We start from the raw sequence: 22,613 nt of genomic DNA, 5'->3' as shown, positions 1-22,613 counted from the left end.
ACATATCAAAACAACAAGGGAGAGGAAGGGGAAAACGAGGCCAGGAATCCACCACCATCTGAAACTTAGCCTGGGAACAATTTAGAATAGACACAGCAGTTTCCCTTCTGAAAGGGAAATATATTCCCATTTATCTTTCCATATGATATATCATAATTACAAAGTGCCCCAGGAATAGTTTATGCTTTTTCTTTTCAATGTGAAAAGCAGTGTTGTGTCTATTCTAACTTGCTACTGTCACAAAGGGCTACGTATTTTCCACATACACTGCTAGTTACATAAATCACTTAATTTCCCCTTTATTACATTAATGGCATGTAGAATTAACTGTTGAGCTCTTTGGCTATTAACAATATGCTGAATAGAAAATAATTATTCTTCAAGAAGAAAAGAGAGAGTTTATTTCAAGAGTTCTGAAAGGCTTCTGCTGCTTGGGAATGAAAGCCTCCCTATTGAAATAGCATGTGGATATTGAATGATTTAACACATTTTGATATATGCTTTTCTGATACATGTGCAAAATACAAGCTAACTGGAGTGACAGTATAGCATATAGTAAGCAGAAACATTCAGAAAAATTAATGGTGTCGGGAGACCTTTAATATTCTTTAATTAGGAAAACAGATTTGGAGCTCTGACTTCTTGATGGAACTATGCTAATAAGCGTAACACTTTCCTGAATTATTCACCGTATAAATTTCTACTCCTCTGTAGAAAAGCCCTCTACATCTCTCCACAGGAGTTGGTCTCACCCTGGAATCAATTCCATCCCACCATCAGGTAATTTGCAGACATGGAAGCCCCTGCAGTGTATTTCTTAAAGTCCAAATTTAAGCAGATTAGAGTATCATCAATGGGTGAGTGTATTCTCTTTGTTCACTGTACCTCCAGCACCTAGAAGGATGCTTGGCACATGTACTTGCTAAATGAATGGTAATTCATGGATGGGAAGGCATTTCAGCAGAATGGTCCGGGTGGACTTGGGTATTTTTTATGGAGAGTTCATCAAGGTCTTTGCCAGAGTGAAAGAAAGATGTGCTGACTTATGTCTTCAATGATTGTATACACACACACATACACACACATACCCCAAAGACAAAATACAATCCTCATAGTAAGACAGTATAAATCTAACATCTGAGGGACTTCCCTGGTGTTCCAGGGGGTAAAACTCCATGATCCCAATGCAGGAGGCCCGGGTTCGATCCCTGGTCAGGAACTAGATTCCGCATGCATGCGTGCCACAACTAAAAGTTCGCATGCTGCAACTAAGAGTCCGCATGCTGCAACTAAAGAGCCCACAGGTCTCAAAAAAGATCCTGCATGCTGCAACTAAGACCCGGGTCAGCCAAAATAAAGAAATTAATTAACAATAAATAAATAACGAAATAGATAAATAAATAAATATTTAAATCTAACATCTGGGACAATGCTGAGATGAACTTCCCAAGGTTTGCAGACCTGGGAAGTGTTCATATCTTTCTTGATTATCTACTTGGAATCACAACAGTGTTCATTTTATAGAATAATTTTTTTTCTTTCCATTTCAAAGTTTGTAAGTTTCCATATGAGAGGTACCTCAATATTGAGTTTATAACAGGAAGGAGGTCCTAACTAGAGCAGATATAGTATGTATCTTCAAAGTTCTGTTTTAATTTATTCTTATTGGATGCATAGGGAAACTTTATTTCCTCGCATCCCCTTAAGTTGGGTTTGAACACAGGATGAACTCTGGTCCATGGGCTCAATGCAGTAGCTGTCCGTGTCACTTTAGGATGAGAGCATGGTGACAGGTGTGCTAGGCTACCCCCAACCCCATGAAGGCTGAGAAGGTCAGTGCTCCCACTGGAACAGCTGCTTCCCTGAGCACACTGGCTCTTACTGGACATGAAGTATGGGCAAAAAGTAAACATTTGTTGTTAAATCAATGAGATCTTAAGGCTGTTTGTTACTTCCACACAGTCTAACCTCTTCTGACTAATGCATTTTGCAATCTAGAAATATTTTTCCTTAGCTGTTTGACCTAACATTTCCAATCACACTGAGAGAAAAAGAATCATATTATTGATACATCTTTTTATTAACCATGAAGTAATTACTTTTCTCACCTATTTTATAAAACTGCATTAAGAGATGCCTAGTAAAAGTATATGAAATCTTCATATATCCCCCTTTCTTAATTTTTAGTGACACAGAGTTCAGAGCCCATGAAAGACATTATAAAGACTCTATTTTTTCCTTATCCCACAATTCCTTTCTTAAAGTACTTTTAACTTCTTGAAAAGAAGGCAAACAAAATGCTTTTTTAGAATATTTTTTAGACTATTATGGAATTTTCAAACCCACAAAAAAGAAATGAATAGTAAAATAAAGCTGTATTTACCTATCATTCAGTTTTCCTAATTACCAACATCTTTCCAGTATTGTTTCATTAATCCCTCTCACCCATGTATACTTTTCTTTCTGGATTATATTAAAGCAAGTTCCAGACATCATATTCTTCTCTAACCAATAAGAATAATTCTCTTTACATATATAAGTACTATTTCATTATTTCACTTAACAGAGTTAATGATTTCTTAATTTCACGAAACAGCAAATAGAGTGTTCAAGTTTCTCTGAATATTTGAAAATTTGGCAGACAATTAATATTGTTTGCATCATAATCCCAACAATAACATACTTCATTTGGTTATTTTGTCTCAAAAGTTTCTTATTCTACCACCGTCCCTACTACCATGCCCTTTTGTTCATGCCCATGATTTTTTGGGAGAAAAATGGGTCTTTCATTTTTTAGAAAATCCCATGCTCTGCATTATGTTGATTGTTTCCTTGTTATGTCTTTCATATTGCTCCTCCATTCCTGTATTTTATGTAAACTGGTAGTTAAGTCTATAGACTTGACTAATTTCATTTCATTTCATTTTACATTATTTCATTTTTCAAAAATGTGTCTAATATCTTATGAGGAACACAATACCTGATTGTTCACTTTTAATGACGCTGAGATGAAGCATTTTTTTTAGGTGCGGTCTGCCTGATCCTTCCATTTAAAATTCCTCAATTGTTGCCTCAACCCATTAACTCATCTGGGATTGCAAAATGGTTATTTTCTAATTCTACACACACACACATGTACACACACGCACACACTCCCTCACATACCTTCCTTTTCATAAAAGATAGCTGATTAGCTCTTAAGAAATCCAGCTGCCGTGCTATGCACAGCCCTAAGGAAAGAGGTCCTTGTGTCACAGAGGTGATGTCACCAGCCAACAGCTAACAGGGATCAAAGGCCTGTGGAAGATGTGAGTGAGCTTGGAAGTGGAGCCCAGCCCAGCCTTGAGATGACTGCCCACACCTCGAATGCAGCCTCATGAGGAGTGATAAGCCACAGAGAGTCTAGGCTCTGTCCAGAGTCCTGACTCGGAGAGAAGCTGTGAAAGATTTGTGGGAAGCCAGCAGATTTGGGGGTAGTATTTCTTGTAGCAATAGATAGCTATAACAGATTTTGCTCCTGGAAATGAGATGCTGTTCTCCACATTGCTTTTTCACTAGTGATGTAGCCTGGAGATCACTGCATATCACTTACAGAGGGTTTTCCTTCATTTTTTAAGTAACTTGCTGATGGACGTTTGGGTTGTTCCTAGTTTTTTGCTATAGCTAATAGTGCTACAATGAATAGCCTTGGGTATAGGTCATTTAGTATTTTTGCCAGTGAACTTTTGGGTAGATTACTGAAGGTGAGGAGATCTATCTGTCATTTATCTATCTATCTATCATCTAACTATCTATCTATCATCTATCTATATGTAATTATGCTAGATATTGCCAAATTCCCCTCCTTAAACTTGTACCATTTTTTATTCCCACCAACAATGTAAAAGAAGCTTCCACAGTCTCATCGATGGAGTATGATTTCATAGTTCATAGTTTCGCATTTTGTCAGTCTGACAGGGAGAGATGTATCATTGTGTAGTTTTAAATAGTATTTTTCTTGTGAGTGAGATTGAACATCTTTTCACATATTTAATAGATATTTTAATTTATTTTCCAGTGATTTAGCTATACATACCTCCCCCCCCATTTAAAAATACTTTATTTTTTTAGAACAGTTTTAGCTTTACAACAAAATTGAGAGGGAGGCACGGGGATTTCCCATACACCCCCTGACCCACACATTCATAGATATGCCCACTATCAGCATCACTCATCAGAATGGTACATTTTTTACTAAGAATGAAGCTACATTGACAAATCATAATCACCCAAAGTCCATAATTTACCTTAGGGTTTGCTCTTGGTGTTGTATATTCTGTGGATTTGTACAAATGGATAATGGCATAATATCATACAGAGTATGTTCACTGCCCTAAAAATCCTCTGTTCTGCCCATTATCTCTCTCCGCTCCCCCATCCTCAGCAACCCCTGACCTTTCTGCTGTCCCTGTGGTTTTGCATCTTCCAGGAAGTCCTATACTTGGAATCATACAGTGCGTAGTCTTTGCAAACTGGCTTCTTTCATTTAGTAGAATGCATTTAAGGTCCCTCCATGTCTGTTCATGACTTGACCTTCATAGGTCCTTTATTTTAGCACTAAATAACATTCCGCTGTCTGGATGTATCCGTTTATTTATCCATTCATCTACTGAAGGTCATCTTGGTTGCTCCCAGTTTTGGCAATGATGAATAAAGTTGCTATAAGCACCCAAGAGTAAGTTTTTGTTTGGACATAAGCTTTCTATTCCTTTGGGTAAATACCAAGGAGCATGACTGCTGGGTCAAATGCTAAGAGTGTGTTTAGTCTTGTAAGAAATCACCAAACTGTCTTCCAAAGTGGCTGTAGCATTCTGCATTCTCACTGGACATGAATGAGACTTTCTATTGGTCCACATTTTTGTCAGCCTCTGGTGTCATCAACGGTCTACATTTTGGTCATTCTAAGAGGTGTGTAGTGGTATCTCACTGCTGTTTTAACTTAACATTTCTCTCAAAATACATATATTTTTTCATATACTTATTTGCCATCTGTATATCTTCTTTGATTAAGTGTCTGTTAAGGTCTTGGGCCCACTTTTTAATCAGGTTATTTTCTTACTGTTGAGTTTTATGAGCCCTTTGTACATTTTGGATAACAGTCCTTTACCAGAGGAATTTTTTGCAAATATTTTCTCCCAGTCTGTGACTTTTAATTTTCTTGCTATTATCTTTCAGAGAAGAAGTTTTTAATTTTAATGAAGTCCAGCTTGTCAGTTATTTTTTTCATGGATCGTGTCTTTGGTATTGTATCTATAAAGACATCATCACCATCTAGGGCCTGGTACTTTCTGTTTTGGATGGTTATTAATTATTGATTCCATTTTAAAAATAGATATAGGCCTATTAAGATAGTCTATGTCAGTGTTGATCAGTGTTGGCATGGTGTATGTTTATACATCCATTTACCTTTAATCTTTATGTGTCTGTATATATAAACTGGGTTTCTTGTAGACAACATATAGTTGGGTCTTCTTTTTTGATCCACTCTGAAAATCTCTGTCTTTTAATAGGTGCATTTAGACCTTTGATGTTCAAAGTGATTACTGATATGGTTGGATTAATATTTACCATATTAGTTACTATTTTCTATTTGTTGCTCCTATTCTTTGTTTCTGTTTTGTTTCCCATTCTTTTACTATCATTTATGGTTTTAATTGAGCATTTTATATGATTCCATTTTCTCTCCTTTATTTTTTATACTTTTATTCTTTAATAAAAAAATAAAAGTATACTTTTATACTTTGTATGTTTCAATAAAAGTATACTTTTATACTCTTTTTTTCAGTGGTTGCCCTAGTTTTTACAATGTACATTTACAGCTAGTCCAAGTACACTTTCTAATAACACTATGGCACTTCACTGGTAATGTGAGTACCTTCCAATAACAAAATAATCCTAATTTCTTCCTCTCATTCCTCGTGTCATTGAGGTCATTCATTCCACTTACATACAAATATAGAAAAACATATATATATATACATACACACATACACATATATAATGCATGCTTATACATAGTATACCTAATATATATATGTATACACATAAGCATATATAATCAGATACATTGTTGCTATTATTATTTTGGACAAACTGTTATTTGTTAGATAAATTAAGAATAAGAAAAATAAGTTTTTATTTTACCTTCACTTCTTCCTTGATGTTCTTCCTTTACTTATGAAGATCCAACTTTCTGATCTGTATTATTATTTTCTCTTAAGAATTTTTTTTAACATTTCCTACAAGGCAGTTCTACTTATAATAATTACCCAATTTTTGTCTGAGAAAGTATATTTCTCCTTCACTTTTGAAGGATAATTTCACAGAGTACAGAATTCTAGATTGGTGCTCATTTTCTTTTCTCAACACTTTAAATATTTCACTCTACTTTCTTCTAGCTTGCATGGTTTCTGAGAAATCGGATATAATTCTTATCTTTGCTCCTCTATAGGTAAGTTTTATTTTCTCTCCTCTTTCTGAATATTTTCTTTATCTTTGGTTTTCTGTAGTTTGAAGATGATATTCTTAGGTGCAGGTTTTTTTGTTTATTTTTGTTTTGTTCTGTTCTACCTAGTTTTTGGTTGGTATTTTCTGAGCACCCTAGATCCACGGTTTGGTTTGGTGTCTGACATTAACTTAAGGAAATTCTCAGTCACTATTGTTTCAAATATTTATTCTCTTCCTTTCACTCTTTCTTATCCTTCTGATATTCCCATTACGTGTACCTTACACCGTTTGTAGTTGTTCTGCAGCCCTTGGATATTCTGGGTTTTGTTTTTTTTTTTTGTCTTTATTTTCTTTGCTTCTCAGTTTTTAAAGATTCTTTTCATATATCCTGTAGCTCAAAGATTCTTTCCTCAGCCATGTCTAGTTTACTTAGGCATTCTTAATTTCTCTTACAGTGTTTTTATGTCCAGCACTTCCTTTTGTTTCTTTCTAGGATTTCTATCTCTCTGCTTACACGGCCCACCTATTCCTGCATGTGGTCTACTTTATTTGTTGGAGTGTTGTGAATATTAATTATAGTTGTTTTAAATTCTTGATCTGATAATTCCAACATTCCTGCCATGTCTGGTTCTGACACTTGCTCTCTCCCTTCAAATAGTGTTATTTGCCTTTGGTATGCCTTGTACTTTTTTCCTGATAGCTGTACATGACATACTGGGTGAAAGTAACTGCTATAAATGGGCCTTAATAAATATTGTGGTGAGGTGTTGGGGGAGGGTAAGCATATAATAGTATTAATATTATGACTAAGTCTAATAGTCCTGTAATTAGGTCTTGGTCTTTTAGTAAGCCTGTGCCCCTGGACTGTGAGCTTCACAGGTGTTGCTGTTTTTTTCTCCCCTGTAGATGGGAGAGGACGGCCAGAGGGGCTAGGGTTGTGTTTTTCCCTCCTCCCATGAGAAGGGTAGAGCTTGTTGGAGCTGGGTATTCCCCTTCCCCAGGTGAATTAGATTCTGATTACCCCCAGCAGGTTAGGCTCTGGTTAATTGGTTTCTCCTGAGGGCAGCCTTGTTAGGAAGCGCAGAGCTCTCTGGGAACTTTCAAAACGGCTCCTTCTCTCCGCCCCCAGCCAGAAGCCAGAGGGGCCTTGATACGGACTGCGGCCGTCAGGTTGAGTCCTGCAGGTAAATCCCACAGGATTGCAGGGCCCCCCACAACTGGGTACCCCTGGAGTTTACAACTCTCCGACGACGTGTCCTCCTGAGCCTCCAGCATCTCCTCAGTCACACGTCGGCTGTCCCTGCCGCGGCCTGGGCCCCACAGTGATTTCCACTCCTGAGTCTCTGCTTAGGTGAGCTGTTACTCTTGTTTTTGCCTTTCTACCTTCAACCGGGGATGCAGTGGTTTTTCCTGTGTTTTCACGTCACCTGTCGATCCAAGAAGAATTGTTGATTTTCAGTCTGTTTAGCTTTTTGTTGTTGTTAGGATGGAATGGCGTCTTCCAAGCTCCTTACGTGTAGAACCAGAAAACTGGCGTTCCCTACATTTTTGTTTTCCTTAATTTTATTGGTTTATGGTATTATCTGTTTCACATGTGCAGTATTGGTTTGACTTCTGTATACACTACAGTGTGCCCACCACCAAAAGTTTAGTTTCCAACCGTACTGTTAAGCACCTTTCCCCCCCTCCCATTTTTTAACAAAAGCTGTTTTCTCAGATTCTAGGAGTCCTTTATGCATGGAGGATATAACCCCTTTGTGATAAAATTACAATTTCTTCTCCAGTTTGTCATTGATAATTTAACATTGGCCTTTATTCAATGGTGTTTGTTTTATATGGTCAGAGTTACTATTTTCCGTGGCTTTTGGATTTCAAAGCATGGTTAGAAATGTTTTTCCAATCAATTTTAAGGGGATATGTTCATGTTTTCTTCTAGAACTTGTTTAGTTGTAATTATTTTACATTCACACCTGTGTTCCAGTTGGGATTTATTCTGTTGTAGTGTGTGAAGATCAGATCCAATTTTAGGTTGGTTGGTTTATGACTTCTGTTCCTCTTATGGTTTCTATTTTATTAATCTCAGTTTGAAAATTTGTTCCTTTTGATCTTTATGGTTTATTTTGTTGGTTTTTTTGGTCTTTGACTATTGTTTGAGGTGCTTTTTGTTAATGAATAATTATGAAAAATATAAGTATTTCATTCTTTACTCTGAGCTCTGCTTTAGCAATGTCACACTAGATCCCAAAAGCTGTTTCATTGTCATTATTTTTGAGAAATTCTGTAATTTCATTTTGTGTTTTTCCTTTTGATCCAAGCGTTCTTTAATATCATTTTTAAAAGTTGCAAGTAGACGAGACTTAAAAATTTTTGTTATTAGTTCGTGGTTTATTGTGTATCGTCAAAGTATACTGTTTGTACTATTTATTTTAATATTTTAAAATTAGCTCTATTTTTGAATTTATTAATTTTTGTGTGTGGAATTATATGTAGTCCATTTTTATGAATGTTCTATGTTCATATGAAAGAACATATATTCTCTACTGTCAAAGTATCAGGTTACAGTATTTACGTATAATATATACCTTATTGATTTTGATCTTTAGGTCTTCTCTATCTTTACTGATGTTCCCCTAAATCTGTCTTGGACTGAGAGAGGTACTTAAAATCCCTTATAATTAGCATTTCACTCCATTTTTTCCGTCTTCTGCAGTTGCTTCTGTATGTAAGTTGCTGTTGTGTTTGGGGTGTATACATGTTGACTCGTTTATCCTTCATTGTGAGTTGTAGTCTTCAATGTTATAATGTGTTTCATCGTCATTTAATACCTTCATCTGTACTCTTTCTGTCTAATATTAATATAACAATCCCTGCTTCTTAAAAACTGCATTTGCCTGTTACATCTTTGCCCTACTGAGATGGCAGATTCATTAGATGGAAGAGGAACTCAGGCTGCCTTGAGTTCCTCTTGAAACAAGAGGAAGTCTGGCTCAAGAGCAGACTGCAAGAAGTGATGGAGTAAATACATGTCTCGTTCACATTTGGGATGTACATATCGAAGGCCTCCCCTGAGGTGACATTTTTTCCGGTTCAGCCGGAACACTCACAGGTTGCATTAGTTTCACCTCTAAAGATAATCTGTTTGGTTTCATGTTCTAACAAGTCTACACAACTTCAGGACAGAAAGTCTTGTTTTCTCTCAGAAGAGCAAAACATTGGAAAGGTGAAGAGGAGAGAAAAATAATGAATTTTTAAAATTTAACATGTACAGTCTTTGGAGGATTCTAATTGATTATTTTCTTTGGATTCGGAAGGGAGATATAAATGGACTTTTGCAAATAATAGTGAGGTAATTTGCCCACCGGCCAGCAAGAGAGTCTGTTTTTGTTTCTGGAGTTTGACTTTACAATGATGAATCTAGTGTTCATTTTCATTAAACATATTTTTATCCAGCAATTTTATATATTTGTTTACAGCTAGGTAGAGCAAGAACAAATAGAGTATTGTGGTGGTTGACATACTAATATTCAAAAATACTTTTTTTTCTTTTTTAAGTAGAAGTGAAATATAATGACATAAAATCATAAATTTGGCAGTATTGATGAAGCACATAAAAGGACTTCTCTTTTTCACTATAAGGTATTTTGGGAACTGGATTGGGTCAAAGAGCAGAGGGAATATCCTTTGTTGACTTGCTTATTTTTATTTTATTTTATTTTTTGGTGATATCAAATAGCATTTTTATCAGTTTGCTAGGGTTGCCATAACAATATCACAGACCATGTCACTTAAACAACAGCTACCTTCTCAAAGTTCTGGAAGCTGGAAGTCCAAGATCAAGGTGTCGGCAGGTTTGGTATCTTATCTCTTGAGCCTCTGTCATTGGCTTGCAGATGGCCACTGGCTTGCTGTGTCCTCAAATGGCAATTTCTTTCTGTGCAATCATCCTGGTATCTCTCCCTCTCTTCTTAAAAGGACAGAAGTTATACTGGATTTTGACTTGCTTATCTTCAGAAGGTACGTTTATTTTCTCATTTCTGTAGAAAATCCAGTGCAGTAAGAAACTCCAAGCTCCCTGTTAATGCAAAGCTTAAGTACTCCCAAGAGCAACACATTCATTTATTGGAGAAGAGGAAAGTTATTAAAAACCTCTAAGGCTCCATGAATAGCTCATTTACCTACTTTGCTTAAATGCTAGTCTAGAATTAGTTCTTGACTAAAGAGCTGCTTATTTTGCAATTAGCAAAGAAGTGAGAATTTTCTGATAATTTTGCTAATATAGTCATACATTAGTTCAATGTCAGTAGTCTGCTTAAATGTGGTGCAATGTTTAGTGCTCACAATAACTATTTTTTCCCTGTGACACAATTGACAAGGTGTTGAATGCACCAGAAGCTTTATGGAAACAACTGTGTATCCTCTTGAGAAAACCCTGAATGCACTACAATATACACATGATTTCATAATAATTAGGTTCAAGAGACAACTTTCTAGGGGATGAAGCGCATACAGGTAATAATAGCTCCCATTTATTGAGTGATTTCTGTATTTGGAGTTATGCTAAGTGCTTCACATATGTTAACAACAGTGCATTAATCCTCACCATAACTCCATAAGTCAGGTATTGGTGTAACTGTATTTATGTCAGATCGTGAGGCTCAAACAAGTTGATTAACTGGTTCAAAGTAACATGGTCATGATGGAGCTGGGATTCACACATTGATTCTAGATTATATGTTCTTTTTTATTGAAATATAGTTGATTTACAATGTTGTGTTAGTTTCAGGTATACAGGAAAGTGATTCAGTTATACATACATATATATATACTCTATTTTTTTAATGAAAAAATTTAGATATAAAAAGGTGACAAAACTACTATAATACTCATATAATCACAAAGTAGCTTACGAGATAATTGAAACTCTCTTTGCTCTTGCTTCACTGCTAATCACATTGTTCCTTTTTATCCACTAGAAGTAGCCACTGTCTGAATTTTGTGAGTATCTTTCCCATATATTTATTTTCTTAAATGCATACCAATTTATTCCTAAACAATATATCCTATTGCTTTAAATTAAATATTTAAAAACATTATTTAAATTAGAATTTTGTATAAATACTGTATGTATCTGTCTGGAATTTGCTCCATTATTTTTGTGAGATTTATCCATGTTGATACAAGAGTTGCTTTTCATCTCTTTTAAATTATATATAATAGTGTGCTACAAGAATATGGTGTAAACTAGTTACCCATCCTCTATTTGGGAGGTATTCTTATTGACTCCATTTATTGGATATTATTGGGAACGTTTATGTGCTGGTTTTCTACATGCATATCTTCAAGTTTCCTAGGGGTAGAATGACAAGTGGTAAAGTGTGCATCTTCAAATTTAAGAGACAGTCATCCCTCAGTATTGAAGACGGTTGGTTTCAGGACCCCCTGTGGATATCAAACTCCATGGATGCTCAGGTCCATTATAGAAAATGGTACAGTATAGTCCGCCCTCTGTATCCGTGGTTTCCCCGTCCGTGGATAGGAAGGGCAGCTATAGGTCTAAATGAATTTCCAAAGCACTTGTATTGATGTATATTCACACTAGTATTCCTGTTGTTCTATAACGTTCCTTTGTATTGTCAAACTTCTTTCTACATTTATTTTTGTAAATCTGACTGTGTGAAGTGATTCCTCAGTGTAATTTTTATTCACATTTTTCCTTGTCACCGGTTGAGCGTCCTTTCGAAGGTATGTGCCATTTGTTTTCTTCCTCTTGAATTGCCGTCATATATTTTGTTCATTTTCTGAATGAGAGCTCATTTTACATTATTTGTCCTTTTATTATTGATCTGTAGACGTTCTTTACTTGTCTTGACTATTAATTATATATATCCAAAATGTGTTTTTCAAGACTGGGGCTTATTTCTTCAATTTGAGTTTGATGTCTTTTGATGAACAGATATTTTAAAATATGAATACAGTCAAATCAGTCTTTCTCTTTTTAAATGAAAATTTTTGTTTTTAAAAAAATTTTTCCTCTTTTACTTTAGAATCAAAAAGAAATTTTCTTACATTACTTTTTTTTTTGAATTTTATTTTATTTATTTTTTTATACAGCAGGTTCTTATTAGTTATCCACTTTATACACATCAGTGTATACATGTCAATCCCCATCTCCCAATTCATCCCACCACCACCCTCCCTGCCACTTTCCCCCCTTGGTGTCCATACGTTTGTTCTCTACATCTGTGTCTCTATTTCTGCCCTGCAAACAGGTTCATCTGTACCATCTTTCTAGGTTCCACATATATGCGTTAATATACGATATTTGTTTTTCTCTTTCTGACTTACTTCACTCTGTATGACAGTCTCTAGATCCATCTACGTCTCAACAAATGACCCAATTTCGTGCCTTTTTATGGCTGAGTAATATTCCATTGTATATATGTACAACATCTTCTTTATCCATTTGTCTGTCGATGGACACTTAGGTTGCTTCCATGACCTGGCTATTGTAAATAGTGCTGCAATGAAGATTGGGGTGCATGTGTCTTTTTGAATTATGGTTTTCTCTGGGTATATGCCCAGTAGTGGGATTGCTGGGTCATATGGTAATTCTATTTTTAGTTTTTTAAGGAACCTCCATACTGTTCTCCATAGTGGCTGTATCCATTTACATTCTCACCAACAGTGCAAGAGGGTTCCGTTTTCTCCACACCCTCTCCAGCATTTGTTGTTTGTAGATTTTCTGATGATTCCCATTCTAACTAGTGTGAGGTGAAACCTCATGGTAGTTTTGATTTGAATTTCTCTAATAATTAGTGATGTTGAGCAACCTTTCATGTGTTTTTTGGCCATTTGTATATCTTCTTTGGAGAAATGTCTATTTAGGTCTTCTGCCCATTTTTGGATTGGGTTGTTAGTTTTTTTAATACTGAGCTGCATGAGCAGTTTACATATTTTGGAGATTAATCCTTTGTCAGTTGATTCATTTACAAATATTTTCTCCCATTCTGAGGGTTGTCTTTTCATCTTGTTTATGGTTTCCTTTGTTGTGCAAAAGCTTTTAAGTTTCATTAGGTCCCATTTGTTTATTTTTGTTTTTATTTCCATTACTCTAGAAGGTGACTTAAAAAAGATCTTGCTGTGATTTATGTCAAAGAGTGTTCTTCTGAAGATTTCCTCTAAGAGTTTTATAATGTCCGGTCTTACATTTAGGTCTCTAATCCATTTTGAGTTTATTTTTGTGTGTGGTGTTAGGGAGTGTTCTAATTTCTTTCTTTTACAAGTAGCTGTCCAGTTTCCCCAGAACCACTTATTGAAGAGACTGTCTTTTCTCCATTGTTATCCTTGCCTCCTTTCTCATAGATTAGTTGACCATAGGTGCATAGGTTTATCTCTGGGCTTTCTATCTTGTTCCATTGATGTATGTTTCTGTTTTTGTGCCAGTACCATATTGTCTTGATTACTGTAGCTTTGTGGTAGAGTCTGAAGTCAGGGAGTCTGATTGCTCCAGCTCCGTTTTTTTCCCTCAAGACTGCTTTGGCTATTCGGGGTCTTTTCTGTCTCCATACAAATTTTAAGATTTTTTTGTTCTAGTTCCATAAAAAATGCCATTGGTAATTTGATAGGGATTGCATTGAATCTGTAGCTTTCTTTGGGTAGTATAGTCATTTTCACAATATTGATTCTTCCAATCCAAGAACATGTTATATCTCTCCTCTTACATTACTTCTTAAAAATTAACTTTGCTTTTCACATCTAGTTCTTTAATATTTTTGGAATTTATCTTTGCATAAGATAAGGCCCTGAGGCCTAATTTTTTATGCAGAAATAATTGTCCTGGCCCTACTTACTGATTATTTCATCCTTTTCTACACTGATTTGCAGTGCCAGAGCTATTGTGTGTCAAATATACATATATACATGAATATATTTCTGAACTTTTTCTTCTGTTTATTTCATCATTCATATGCCATTACCACTATATCTTAATTGTTTTAGTTTTATAATGAAATGTGATATCTGCAAAGGCCAAACCCCTAACATTTTCTTCTTCAGGAATACCTTGACTGTTGACTCTCATTCTTACATGTATATTTTATTTTATTTTTTAAGATTTTATTGGAGTATAGTTGATTTACAATGTTGTGTTAGTTTCAAGTGTACAACAAAGTGATTCAGTTATACATATACATATATTCATTCTTTTTCAGATTCTTTTCCAGTATAGTTTATTACAGAATACTGCGTAGAGTTCCCTGTGCTATACAATAGGTCCTTGTTGGTTATCTATTTTATATATAATAGTGTGTGTATGTTAATCTCAAGCTCCTAATTTATCCCTCCCCTGCACCCTTCCCCCTGATAACCATAAGTTTGTTTTCAAGGTCTGTAAGTCTATTTCTGTTTTGTAAATAAGTTCATTTATATCATTAAAAAAATTAGATTCCACATATGAGTGATATCATATGATATTTGTCTTTCTCTGTCTGACTACTTCACTTGGTATGATAATATCTAGGTCCAGCCATGTTGCTGCAAATGGCATTATTTCATTCTTTTTTATGGCTGAGTATTATTCCACTGTATATATGTACCACATCTTATTTATCCATCCCTCTGTCGATGGACATTTAGGTTGCTTCCATGTCTTGGCTTTTTTAAATAGTGCTGCAATGAACATTGGGGTTCGTGTATCTTTTTGAAGTATGGTTTTATCTGGATATACACCCAGGAGTGGGATTGCAGGATCATATGGTAACTCTACTTTTAGTTTTTTGAGGACTCTCCATACTGTTCTCCGTAGTGATTGTACCAATTTACATTCCCACCAAGAGTATAGGAAGGTTCTCTTTTCTCCACACCCTCTGCAGCATTTACTGTTTGTAGACTTTTTGATGATGGCCATTCTGACTGGTGTGAGGTGATACCTCATTGTAGTTTTTATTTGCATTTCTCTGATAGTTAGTGGTGATGAGCAGCTTTTCATGTGCTTTTTGTACATCTGTATGTCTTCTTTGGAGAAATGTCTGTTTAGATCTTCTGCCCATCTTTTGATTGGGTTGTTTGTTTTTTTGAAATAGAGCCACATGAACTGTTTGTATATTTTGGAGATTAATTCCTTGTCAGTCGCTTCATTTGCAAATTACATGTATATTTTAAAGTCAACTTGCAGAATTTCACAAAACGTTTATTGAGATTCTGTATTATAATTATAGACTAATTTTGAGGGAAATGATATATATTACTGTCTATGAATATAATATATCACTCATAATATATCACTCATTTTATTTGTGTTCTTTAACAAAGTATTTAAATAAAGGTTTATATTTATTCCTTAAGATATAGCATATCTTTTGTTAGATTTTTCATACAGTCTGTATGGTTTTAGACTGTATTAATATTGCATTTATTTGAATTATAGATACCTTGTGAACAATTCAACAATATTGTATATTCCAGTCCATGAACATGGTATATCTTGCCACTTATTTAGGGTCTATTAAAAAGAGAATTTTATTGTGTAGGAATGCAATTTATTTTTATATACTTGTTTTTAAAATCAAATTTATTGTTGTATGCTTTACATATGAATAAAACTTCTATAAATATTTGCATGAAGATTACTGTGTGAACCTAAGATTTCATATCAGTTGGGTAAATATTTTGGAATGTGATAGCTGAATTGTATGATAAGACCACAATTAGCTCTATTTGATAGTGCAGATTTCCCTCTAAACACTGATTTCACTGCATTCAATACAAATTTAATTTAGTTTGTATTTTCTTTTAGTTTAAAATGTTTTTAATTACTTTTGAGATATTTTTTCAGTGACTCCTGTGTTATTTAAAAGTGTTTTGTAAAACCTGTAAATATTTGGGAATTTTACATTATCTTTCTGTTATTGATTCTTAGTTTAATTTTATTGTGGTCTGAGAACATATATTGTTTGAGTTTTATCTTTTACATCTGTTATTCTTTGTTGAAAAAGATTATGGTTTATCATGGAATGTTCTGTGTGAACTTGAAAAGAATGTGCATTCTGCTGTTCTTGGACTGAGGATTCCATAAAGGGCAGTTAGATCAAAATGATTAGTAGTGTTCAGGTTTTCTATATCCTTACTGATTTTCTCACTGCTTGAGCTGTCAGTAATGATAGGGGTTGAAGTTTCCAACTATGTTAGTAGATTCGTTTATTTCTTCTTTCAGGTTTTTTCTAATATATTTTGACACTGTGTTGTTAGGTGCATACATATTTAGCATTCTTGTGTTTTTTGGAGAATTATCTCCTTTATCATGATGTAGTGACACTCTTTATTCATGATAATGTTCCCTGTTCCAACGTTTGCCTTAAATTAGTAGTGCTTTCTTTGATTACTATTAGCATAGTATATCTTTCTTCATCCCTTTATTTTAACTTGCTTGAGTTATATTTAAAGTGGGTTTCTTGTAGACAAAATATAGTTGTCCTTCTTAATCCACTCTGAAAATCTATGTCTTTTATTTTTTATTTATTTTTACATCTTTATTGGAGTATAATTGCTTTACAATGGTGTGTTAGTTTCTGCTTTATAACAAAGTGAATCAGTTATACATATACATATGCTCCCATATCTCTTCCCTCTTGCATCTCCCTCCCTCCACCCTCCCCATCCCACCCCTCCAGGTGGTCACAAAGCACTGAGCTGATCTCCCTGTGCTATGTGGCTGCTTCCCACTAGCTATCTACCTTATGTTTGGTAGTGTATATATGTCCATGACTCGCTCTTGCTTTGTCACAGCTTACCCTTCCCCCTCTTCATATCCTCAAGTCCATTCTCTAGTAGGTCTGTGTCTTTATTCCTGTCTTACCCCTAGGTTCTTCATGACATTTTTTTTTCTTAAATTCCATATATATGTGTTAGCATATGGTATTTGTCTTTCTCTTTCTGACTTACTTCACTCTGTATGAAAGACTCTAGGTCCATCCACCTCATTACAAATAGCTCAATTTCGTTTCTTTTTATGGCTGAATAATATTCCATTGTATATAGGTGTCACATCGTCTTTATCCATTTATCCAATGATGGACACTTAGGTTGTTTCCATCTCTGGGCTATTGTGAATAGAGCTGCAATGAACATTTTGGTACATGACTCTTTTCTCAGGGTATATGCCCAGTAGTGGGATTGCTGGGTCATATGGTAGTTCTATTTGTAGTTTTTTAAGGAACCTCCATACTGTTCTCCATAGTGACTGTACCAATTCACATTCCCACCAGCAGTGCAAGAGTGTTCCCTTTTCTCCACACCCTCTCCAGCATTTATTGTTTCTAGATTTTTTGATGATGGCCATTCTGACTGGTGTGAGATGATATCTCATTGTAGTTTTGATTTGAATTTCTCTAATGATTAATGATGTTGAGCATTCTTTCATGTGTTTGTTGGCAGTCTGTATATCTTCTTTGGAGAAATGCCTATTTAGGTCTTCTGCCCATTTTTGGATTGGGTTGTTTGTTTTTTTGTTATTGAGCTGCATGAGCTGCTTATAAATTTTGGAGATTAATCCTTTGTCAGTTGCTTCATTTGCAAATATTTTCTCCCATTCTGAGGGTTGTTTTTTGGTCTTGTTTATGGTTTCCTTTGCTGTGCAAAAGCTTTGAAGTTTCATTAGGTCCCATTTGTTTATTTTTGTTTTTATTTCCATTTCTCTAGGAGGTGGGTCAAAAAGGATCTTGCTGTGATTTATGTCATAGATTGTTGTGCCTATGTTTTCCTCTAAGAGTTTGATAGTTTCTGGCCTTACATTTAGATCTTTAATCCATTTTGAATTTATTTTTGTGTATGGTGTTAGGGAGTGATCTAATCTCATACTTTTACATGTACCTGTCCAGTTTTCCCAGCACCACTTACTGAAGAGGCTTTCCTTTCTCCACTGTACATTCCTGCCTCCTTTATCAAAGATAAGGTGACCATATGTGTGTGGGTTTATCTCTGGGCTTTGTATCCTGTTCCATTGATCTGTCTTTCTGTTTTTGTGCCAGTGCCATACTGTCTTGATTACTGTAGCTTTGTAGCATAGTCTGAAGTCAGGGAGCCTGATTCCTCCAGCTCCCTTTCTCTTTCTCAAGATTGCTTTGGCTATTTGGGGTCTTTTGTGTTTCCATACAAATTGTGAAATTTTTTGTTCTAGTTCTGTGAAAAATGCCAGTGGTAGTTTGATAGGGATTGCATTAAATCTGAAAAATCTATGTCTTTTAGATTATTCACATTTAAAGTGATTATTGACATAGTTGGATTAATATCTACCATGTTTGTAACTGTTTTCTATTCGTTGTCCTTATTCTTTGTTTCTTTTAAAAAGTCTTTTTTCTGACTTCTCTTGTTTTTACTGAGTATTTTATATAATTCCATTTTATCCCCTTATGCAATATCAGTTATATGTACTTTAAAATTATGTAGTGATTGTCCTAAAGTTTACAATATACATTTTTGACTATTCTAAGCCCATCTTCAAATAACACTATATACCACTTCAAGTATAGTGCAGCTAACTTATAATCAAATATTCCCAATTTCTCCTTTTATTTCTTGTGCTATTGCTCTTTTATTTCATTACCCATATACTATAATGACCCAGTTATATTATCACTATTACTTTAAACAAATATTTATCTTTTAGATCAATTTAGAATAGAAAATTAATACAATCAATTTTACCTTTATTTATTCCTCCTCTGAAGCTGTTCCTTTCTTTATGTAGATTAAAGTTTCTAACCTATATTATTCTTTGACCTAATGAACTTCTTTTAATATTTCTTGAAGGGAAGATCTAATGGTGATGAATTCCCTCAGTTTTTATTTGTCTGAGAAAGTCTCTAATTTTCCTTTACATTTAAAGATCATTTATAGATTGAGGAAATCTAGAAGTAATTTCTAGATATAGAACTCTAGACATGTTTATTCTCTTTCAATGTTTTAAAAATTTACTTTGCTTTCTTCTTGCTTTCATGGTTCTGACAAGAAGTCTGCTGTAATTCTTATCCATGTTCTTCTATAGATTAAATGTCTTTTTCCTCTCCTCTGTTTTCTTTAGAATATTCTCTTTTTCTTTGACTTTCTGAACATTTAATATGATATGTCTAAGTGTGATGTTTTTGGTATTTGTCCTGCTCAGTGTTCTCTGGGCTTCTTGGCTCTGTGGCTTTTGTATCTGTTATTAGTTTTGGAAAGTTCTTGGTCAGTATTACGTCAAGTATTTCTTCTACCCTTTTCTCTTTTCCATTTCATTTCTTTATTTCCAATTACATGCACCTTATAACTTTTGATAATCTCACATTAATATATTTTAAAAATCCCTTCTTCTCTCTATTAGTTTGGAATTTTCTCTCTCTCTCTCTTTTCTGTTCTTGTTGCATCAGTTGGCTTTACTGCACAACAAACTACCCCTCGTCTTAGTAAATTAAAGCAACACAAATTTATTATTTTTCATGATTCTACAAGTCAGCTGAGTAGTTTGCTAATTTGACCTGGTCTCAACTTAGCCAGCATGGCTCACACTTCTAAAGTAAGTTGGTAGGTTGCTTGAGTGAGGGAGGAGAAAGCCTGGTTGGTCTGGTATAATTTTATTGGGGATGAATTGGTTTTTCTCCTTGAAGTTCTTACTTCTCTCCAACAGGCTAGTCTGAGCATATTTTCATGTTAGCTCGTGCATGTACTTATGGCAACTACAGAGAAGTCAGAAAGAGAGAGAGAAAGAGACATAGAGATAAAGGTGGTAGAGGCAAGGGAAAGAGGAGGAGGAGGAGGAAAATAAGAATAATAAGAAACACCTGAGCCCATTTAAAGGCTCTGCTTTCATCAAATTTGTTATTGTCTCATTGGCCAAAGAAAGTTACATGGAAAATCTAAAATAAGTGTGGGAGGGTACTACCAAAGTTATGGATTTAGAGAGGTCTAAAAAATTAGAGGCCGTCAATCAATCTACCAAAGTGCTTATCCTTAAATTTTATTACTTGTGACATATGTATGTATATGTTGACAATGTCTGAAATTAGTAATTTTCCTCACTCTCCTCATGAACAATATAAGATTTTAAACTCTTAAATGAACCCCCATTTCTTGCATATATTTTTGTTTCAAGTTTTAATATCATCTTCATTTAGATCCCATGTTAATTGTTATTATTATTGTCTTAGGTAGTCAACATTTTCTCCATCTTTTGTTTCTTTGTTCCATTCCTTCTTGTTTCTTATTCATTCTCTCTTGAATAATTTTCAATTTCCTGAAGTACTTCTTTAAAACTTATTTTAGGGGAGATCTGTTACAGGTAAATCTTCAGAGATGTTAACTGAATAAAAAGTATTTATTTTGTCCTTGTTCTTAAAGATGTTCCTATGGTCCTCTGGCTTGTATTTTTGCTGTTAAAAATTATGCTGTTGATTTAATTTTCATACCTTTTTAGTAATATGTCTTCTCCCTCTGACTGCTTTAAAAATCTGTCTTTTTTGTTTTGGTGTCCTGCTGTATCACTCTAATTTGTCTAGGTGTGGACTTTTTATTTTTCCTGCTTGTGTTTTACAGTGGTTCTTGAATCTGAATTCTCAGATATATGCTTTTTTTTTTTTTTTTGGCAGTATGCAGGCCTCTCACTGCTATGGCCTCTCCCGTTGTGGAGTACAGGCTCTGGATGCGCAGGCTCAGCGGCCATGGCTCACGGGCCTAGCCACTCCGCGGCATGTGGGATCTTTCTGGACCGGGGCACAAACCCGTGTCCCCTGCATAGGCAGGCAGACTCTCAACCACTGCGCCACCAGGGAAGCCCTATGCTTTTTGAATATAGCCTGTCCCCCAGTTTATTCTATTCTATACTTCTGTTACTGCAGTTAGACATAATGTCCCTTTCTCCATAACTATTAACTTCTTATTCATAATTTAAATCTTTTTGTCTCTGCGGTTCTCTGGGTTAGTATTTAGATTGATTGTAATTCATTACTTCTCAGCTAATGCAGTCTGCTGTATAATCTTCCACTAAGTTTTAATTTCAGTGATTGTATTTTTTCCTTTCTTTAGGGTTTTTCCCCCTTTAATGTAAATGGCATTCTAAGTAGTAGCTTACGGCTTTTGTGTTTGTAAATAATCTCTGCTTTTAAAAAATATTTTAAGCATCTCTATTTTATGTTTTGCAACTGATTATCCATCATCTAAAATCTTTGGGAGTCAAAACCTGTTGTTTGCTTCTTGTGTTGATTTAAAGTTTTATTTGTTTTTCATAGGTCTTAGATTTATTGCTTTTGCAAATTTATAAACACTAAATATAAAATTATACAATACCTTAAGTTATTTTCACAATATTTTTCCTAAGTATACATTTTTGTTTTGTTAATGGATAATTTTATCAACCTCATTTTGCAAATATTTGAACCAGATATGTGAACTTTTGCTTCTTCTAGTTAGGAGAATTTCTCTTTCAAATATGGTTGAGTATTTTCTGACCTTCTCACCATTTTGTGGCAAACAATATTGAAAGATAAAAAATCCTTTGGGCCAAACATTGTACGGTTGAAAATACTTTTCTGGTGTAGGTATGATTCAAATTGCACCCTGCTGATCAGTGTGAAGATACTGAGTGTATTTTGAGTTTTAATTATTGGAGGGAGAAAACAGCAACAAAGCACCAAGGTGAATTAATTGTAACTCAAATGGAGTTATTTGAGTTACTTGAGTTATATTGAGCTCCACAGTTATTTGTGGAGCACACACACTTAAGCACAAATAAAAACATTCATAACCTGATACATACACATCACATGTGTGTCTACATATATACATAGACATATAGTTTAATAAAGTACAGGAAAATCATGTAATTTTAATTTTTAAAAATTATAGCTTAAAATTCCAGGAAGTAATCTTACACTTCCACTCTGTACACCAAACCCACTTCTTCCTCATATTTCTAAAACAAAATATATTACCTGTGGGCTTTTCATTCAGTTACAGTTGCTATACAATATTCAAGATTTCATAGTACTTCCTTAATGATAAACTCTATGAGTGTGAAGTATTTCATGCACTGAATTGCTAACAGGGTGTAGAATAAACTCTGTTGGGTGATTTGAACTGGGGAAAACATGGATTAAATTTCG

The sequence above is a fragment of the Phocoena phocoena genome, chromosome 1 (genome assembly GCF_963924675.1).
Source record: "Phocoena phocoena chromosome 1, mPhoPho1.1, whole genome shotgun sequence".
Taxonomy (NCBI): Eukaryota; Metazoa; Chordata; class Mammalia; order Artiodactyla; family Phocoenidae; genus Phocoena; species Phocoena phocoena.
Note: the sequence above shows the minus strand (reverse complement) of the source record.